Source organism: Natator depressus, chromosome 14 (genome assembly GCF_965152275.1).
Source record: "Natator depressus isolate rNatDep1 chromosome 14, rNatDep2.hap1, whole genome shotgun sequence".
Lineage (NCBI taxonomy): Eukaryota > Metazoa > Chordata > Testudines > Cheloniidae > Natator > Natator depressus.
In genome coordinates, this window is record NC_134247.1 from 47251354 (window position 1) to 47258142 (window position 6789).

At 59.9% G+C, this 6789-nt stretch overlaps 1 protein-coding gene across 1 annotated transcript in view; it reads right to left on the reverse strand.

Annotated features, from left to right (window-relative positions):
- TNXB (tenascin XB) overlaps positions 1 to 6789 on the reverse strand; it is a 95335-nt gene that overhangs the window by 47091 nt on the left and 41455 nt on the right. The gene's annotated exons all lie outside the window — the stretch shown is intronic.

Below are 6789 nucleotides of genomic sequence, written 5' to 3' on the forward strand. Positions count from 1 at the left end.
ATCACCAACCCCCCTCTGTCCATCCCTCCCTCCATCCCCGTACACAGCTACACCCCATCTATCACCAACCCCCCCTCTGTCCATCCATCCCTCCATCCCCGTACACAGCTACACCCCATCTATCACCAACCCCCCCTCTGTCCATCCATCCCTCCCTCCATCCCCGTACACAGCTACACCCATCTATCACCAACCCCCCCTCTGTCCATCCATCCCTCCCTCCATCCCCGTACACAGCTACACCCCATCTATCACCAACCCCCCCTCTGTCCATCCCTCCCTCCCTCCATCCCCGTACACAGCTACACCCCATCCATCACCAACCCCCCTCTGTCCATCCCTCCCTCCATCCCCGTACACAGCTACACCCCATCTATCACCAACCCCCCCTCTGTCCATCCATCCCTCCCTCCATCCCCGTACACAGCTACACCCCATCTATCACCAACCCCCCCCTGTCCATCCATCCCTCCATCCCCGTACACAGCTACACCCCATCTATCACCAACCCCCCCTCTGTCCATCCATCCCTCCATCCCCGTACACAGCTACACCCCATCCATCACCAACCCCCCTCTGTCCATCCATCCCTCCATCCCCGTACACAGCTACACCCCATCTATCACCAACCCCCCCTCTGTCCATCCATCCCTCCCTCCATCCCCGTACACAGCTACACCCCATCCATCACCAACCCCCCTCTGTCCATCCATCCCTCCATCCCCGTACACAGCTACACCCCATCTATCACCAACCCCCCCTCTGTCCATCCATCCCTCCCTCCATCCCCGTACACAGCTACACCCCATCTATCACCAACCCCCCTCTGTCCATCCCTCCCTCCCTCCATCCCCGTACACAGCTACACCCCATCTATCACCAACCCCCCCTCTGTCCATCCATCCCTCCCTCCCTCCCCGTACACAGCTACACCCCATCTATCACCAACCCCCCCTCTGTCCATCCATCCCTCCCTCCATCCCCGTACACAGCTACACCCCATCTATCACCAACCCCCCTCTGTCCATCCATCCCTCCATCCCCGTACACAGCCACACCCCATCTATCACCAACCCCCCCTCTGTCCATCCATCCCTCCCTCCATCCCCGTACACAGCTACACCCCATCTATCACCAACCCCCCTCTGTCCATCCATCCCTCCCTCCATCCCCGTACACAGCTACACCCCATCTATCACCAACCCCCCTCTGTCCATCCATCCCTCCCTCCCCGTACACAGCTACACCCCATCTATCACCAACCCCCCTCTGTCCATCCCTCCCTCCATCCCCGTACACAGCTACACCCCATCTATCACCAACCCCCCCTCTGTCCATCCCTCCCTCCCTCCATCCCCGTACACAGCTACACCCCATCTATCACCAACCCCCCCTCTGTCCATCCATCCCTCCCTCCATCCCCGTACACAGCTACACCCCATCTATCACCAACCCCCCTCTGTCCATCCATCCCTCCATCCCGTACACAGCTACACCCCATCTATCACCAACCCCCCCTCTGTCCATCCATCCCTCCCTCCCCGTACACAGCTACACCCCATCTATCACCAACCCCCCCTCTGTCCATCCATCCCTCCCTCCATCCCCGTACACAGCTACACCCCATCTATCACCAACCCCCCCTCTGTCCATCCATCCCTCCCTCCCTCCCCGTACACAGCCACACCCCATCTATCACCAACCCCCCCTCTGTCCATCCATCCCTCCCTCCATCCCCGTACACAGCTACACCCCATCTATCACCAACCCCCCCTCTGTCCATCCATCCCTCCCTCCATCCCCGTACACAGCTACACCCCATCTATCACCAACCCCCCCTCTGTCCATCCATCCCTCCCTCCATCCCCGTACACAGCTACACCCCATCTATCACCAACCCCCCTCTGTCCATCCATCCCTCCCTCCATCCCCGTACACAGCTACACCCCATCTATCACCAACCCCCCTCTGTCCATCCATCCCTCCATCCCCGTACACAGCTACACCCCATCTATCACCAACCCCCCTCTGTCCATCCCTCCCTCCATCCCCGTACACAGCTACACCCCATCTATCACCAACCCCCCTCTGTCCATCCATCCATCCCTCCATCCCCGTACACAGCTACACCCCATCTATCACCAACCCCCCCTCTGTCCATCCCTCCCTCCATCCCCGTACACAGCTACACCCCATCTATCACCAACCCCCCTCTGTCCGTCCATCCCTCCCTCCATCCCCGTACACAGCTACACCCCATCTATCACCAACCCCCCTCTGTCCATCCCTCCCTCCATCCCCGTACACAGCTACACCCCATCTATCACCAACCCCCCCTCTGTCCATCCCTCCCTCCCTCCATCCCCGTACACAGCTACACCCCATCCATCACCAACCCCCCTCTGTCCATCCCTCCCTCCATCCCCGTACACAGCTACACCCCATCTATCACCAACCCCCCCTCTGTCCATCCATCCCTCCCTCCATCCCCGTACACAGCTACACCCCATCTATCACCAACCCCCCTCTGTCCATCCCTCCCTCCCTCCATCCCCGTACACAGCTACACCCCATCTATCACCAACCCCCCTCTGTCCATCCCTCCCTCCATCCCCGTACACAGCTACACCCCATCTATCACCAACCCCCCCTCTGTCCATCCATCCCTCCATCCCCGTACACAGCTACACCCCATCTATCACCAACCCCGCCTCTGTCCATCCCTCCCTCCCTCCATCCCCGTACACAGCTACACCCATCTATCACCAACCCCCCCTCTGTCCATCCATCCATCCCTCCATCCCGTACACAGCTACACCCCATCTATCACCAACCCCCCCTCTGTCCATCCCTCCCTCCATCCCCGTACACAGCTACACCCCATCTATCCCCAACCCCCCCTCTGTCCATCCATCCCTCCCTCCATCCCCGTACACAGCTACACCCCATCTATCACCAACCCCCCCTCTGTCCATCCATCCCTCCCTCCCTCCCCGTACACAGCCACACCCCATCTATCACCAACCCCCCCTCTGTCCATCCCTCCCTCCCTCCATCCCCGTACACAGCTACACCCCATCTATCACCAACCCCCCCTCTGTCCATCCATCCCTCCCTCCACCCCCGTACACAGCTACACCCCATCCATCACCAACCCCCCTCTGTCCATCCATCCCTCCCTCCATCCCCGTACACAGCTACACCCCATCTATCACCAACCCCCCCTCTGTCCATCCATCCCTCCCTCCATCCCCGTACACAGCTACACCCCGCTACACCCCATCTATCACCAACCCCCCCCTGTCCATCCCTCCCTCCCTCCATCCCCGTACACAGCTACACCCCATCTATCACCAACCCCCCCCCTGTCCATCCATCCCTCCCTCCATCCCCGTACACAGCTACACCCCATCTATCACCAACCCCCCCTCTGTCCATCCCTCCCTCCATCCCCATACACAGCTACACCCCATCTATCACCAACCCCCCTCTGTCCATCCATCCCTCCCTCCATCCCTGTACACAGCTACACCCCATCTATCACCACCCCCCTCTGTCCATCCCTCCCTCCATCCCCGTACACAGCTACACCCCATCTATCACCAACCCCCCCTCTGTCCATCCATCCCTCCCTCCATCCCCGTACACAGCTACGCCCCATCTATCACCAACCCCCCTCTGTCCATCCATCCCTCCCTCCATCCCCGTACCACAGCTACACCCCATCTATCACCAACCCCCCTCTGTCCATCCCTCCCTCCCTCCATCCCCGTACACAGCTACACCCCATCTATCACCAACCCCCCCTCTGTCCATCCATCCCTCCCTCCATCCCCATACACAGCTACACCCCATCTATCACCAACCCCCCCTCTGTCCATCCATCCCTCCCTCCATCCCCGTACACAGCTACACCCCATCTATCACCAACCCCCCCTCTGTCCATCCCTCCCTCCCTCCATCCCCGTACACAGCTACACCCCATCTATCACCAACCCCCCCTCTGTCCATCCATCCCTCCCTCCATCCCCGTACACAGCTACACCCCATCTATCACCAACCCCCCTCTGTCCATCCCTCCCTCCATCCCCGTACACAGCTACACCCCATCTATCACCAACCCCCCCTCTGTCCATCCATCCATCCCTCCCTCCATCCCCGTACACAGCTACACCCCATCTATCACCAACCCCCCTCTGTCCATCCCTCCCTCCCTCCATCCCCGTACACAGCTACACCCCATCTATCACCAACCCCCCTCTGTCCATCCATCCCTCCATCCCCGTACACAGCTACACCCCATCTATCACCAACCCCCCCTCTGTCCATCCATCCATCCCTCCCTCCATCCCCGTACACAGCTACACCCCATCTATCACCAACCCCCCCTCTGTCCATCCATCCCTCCCTCCATCCCCGTACACAGCTACACCCCATCTATCACCAACCCCCCTCTGTCCATCCATCCCTCCCTCCATCCCCGTACACAGCTACACCCCATCTATCACCAACCCCCCCTCTGTCCATCCATCCCTCCCTCCATCCCCGTACACAGCTACACCCCATCTATCACCAACCCCCCTCTGTCCATCCCTCCCTCCATCCCCGTACACAGCTACACCCCATCTATCACCAACCCCCCTCTGTCCATCCATCCCTCCCTCCATCCCCGTACACAGCTACACCCCATCTATCACCAACCCCCCCTCTGTCCATCCATCCCTCCATCCCCGTACACAGATACACCCCATCTATCACCAACCCCCCCTCTGTCCATCCATCCCTCCCTCCCCGTACACAGCTACACCCCATCTATCACCAACCCCCCTCTGTCCATCCATCCCTCCATCCCCGTACACAGATACACCCCATCTATCACCAACCCCCCCTCTGTCCATCCATCCCTCCCTCCCCGTACACAGCTACACCCCATCTATCACCAACCCCCCTCTGTCCATCCATCCCTCCATCCCCGTACACAGCTACACCCCATCTATCACCAACCCCCCCTCTGTCCATCCATCCCTCCCTCCATCCCCGTACACAGCTACACCCCATCTATCACCAACCCCCCTCTGTCCATCCATCCCTCCATCCCCGTACACAGCTACACCCCATCTATCACCAACCCCCTCCTCTGTCCATCCCTCCCTCCATCCCCGTACACAGCTACACCCCATCTATCACCAACCCCCCTCTGTCCATCCATCCCTCCCTCCATCCCCGTACACAGCTACACCCCATCTATCACCAACCCCCCTCTGTCCATCCATCCCTCCATCCCCGTACACAGCTACACCCCATCTATCACCAACCCCCCTCTGTCCATCCATCCCTCCATCCCCGTACACAGCTACACCCCATCTATCACCAACCCCCCTCTGTCCATCCATCCATCCCTCCATCCCCGTACACAGCTACACCCCATCTATCACCAACCCCCCCTCTGTCCATCCATCCCTCCCTCTCCATCCCCGTACACAGCTACACCCCATCTATCACCAACCCCCCCTCTGTCCATCCCTCCCTCCATCCCCGTACACAGCTACACCCCATCTATCACCAACCCCCCTCTGTCCATCCATCCCTCCATCCCCGTACACAGCTACACCCCATCTATCACCAACCCCCCCTCTGTCCATCCATCCCTCCATCCCCGTACACAGCTACACCCCATCTATCACCAACCCCCCTCTGTCCATCCATCCATCTCCATCCCCGTACACAGCTACACCCCATCTATCACCAACCCCCCTCTGTCCATCCATCCCTCCATCCCCGTACACAGCTACACCCCATCTATCACCAACCCCCCTCTGTCCATCCATCCATCCCTCCATCCCCGTACACAGCTACACCCCATCTATCACCAACCCCCCCTCTGTCCATCCATCCCTCCCTCCATCCCCGTACACAGCTACACCCCATCTATCACCAACCCCCCTCTGTCCATCCTCCCTCCATCCCCGTACACAGCTACACCCCATCTATCACCAACCCCCCTCTGTCCATCCATCCCTCCATCCCCGTACACAGCTACACCCCATCTATCACCAACCCCCCTCTGTCCATCCATCCCTCCATCCCCGTACACAGCTACACCCCATCTATCACCAACCCCCCTCTGTCCATCCATCCCTCCATCCCCGTACACAGCTACACCCCATCTATCACCAACCCCCCTCTGTCCATCCATCCATCCCTCCATCCCCATACACAGCTACACCCCATCTATCACCAACCCCCTCTGTCCATCCCTCCCTCCCTCCATCCCCGTACACAGCTACACCCCATCTATCACCAACCCCCCCTCTGTCCATCCCTCCCTCCCTCCATCCCCGTACACAGCTACACCCCATCTATCACCAACCCCCTCTGTCCCATCCCTCCCTCCCTCCATCCCCGTACACAGCCTACACCCCATCTATCACCAACCCCCCCTCTGTCCATCCCTCCCTCCCTCCATCCCCGTACACAGCTACACCCCATCTATCACCAACCCCCCCTCTGTCCATCCATCCCTCCATCCCCGTACACAGCCACACCCCATCTATCACCAACCCCCCTCTGTCCATCCATCCCTCCCTCCATCCCCGTACACAGCTACACCCCATCTATCACCAACCCCCCCTCTGTCCATCCATCCCTCCCTCCCATCTGAGATAGCCCGTACACAGCTACACCCCATCTATCACCAACCCCCCTCTGTCCATCCATCCTCCCTCCATCCCCGTACACAGCTACACCCCATCTATCACCAACCCCCCTCTGTCCATCCATCCCTCCCTC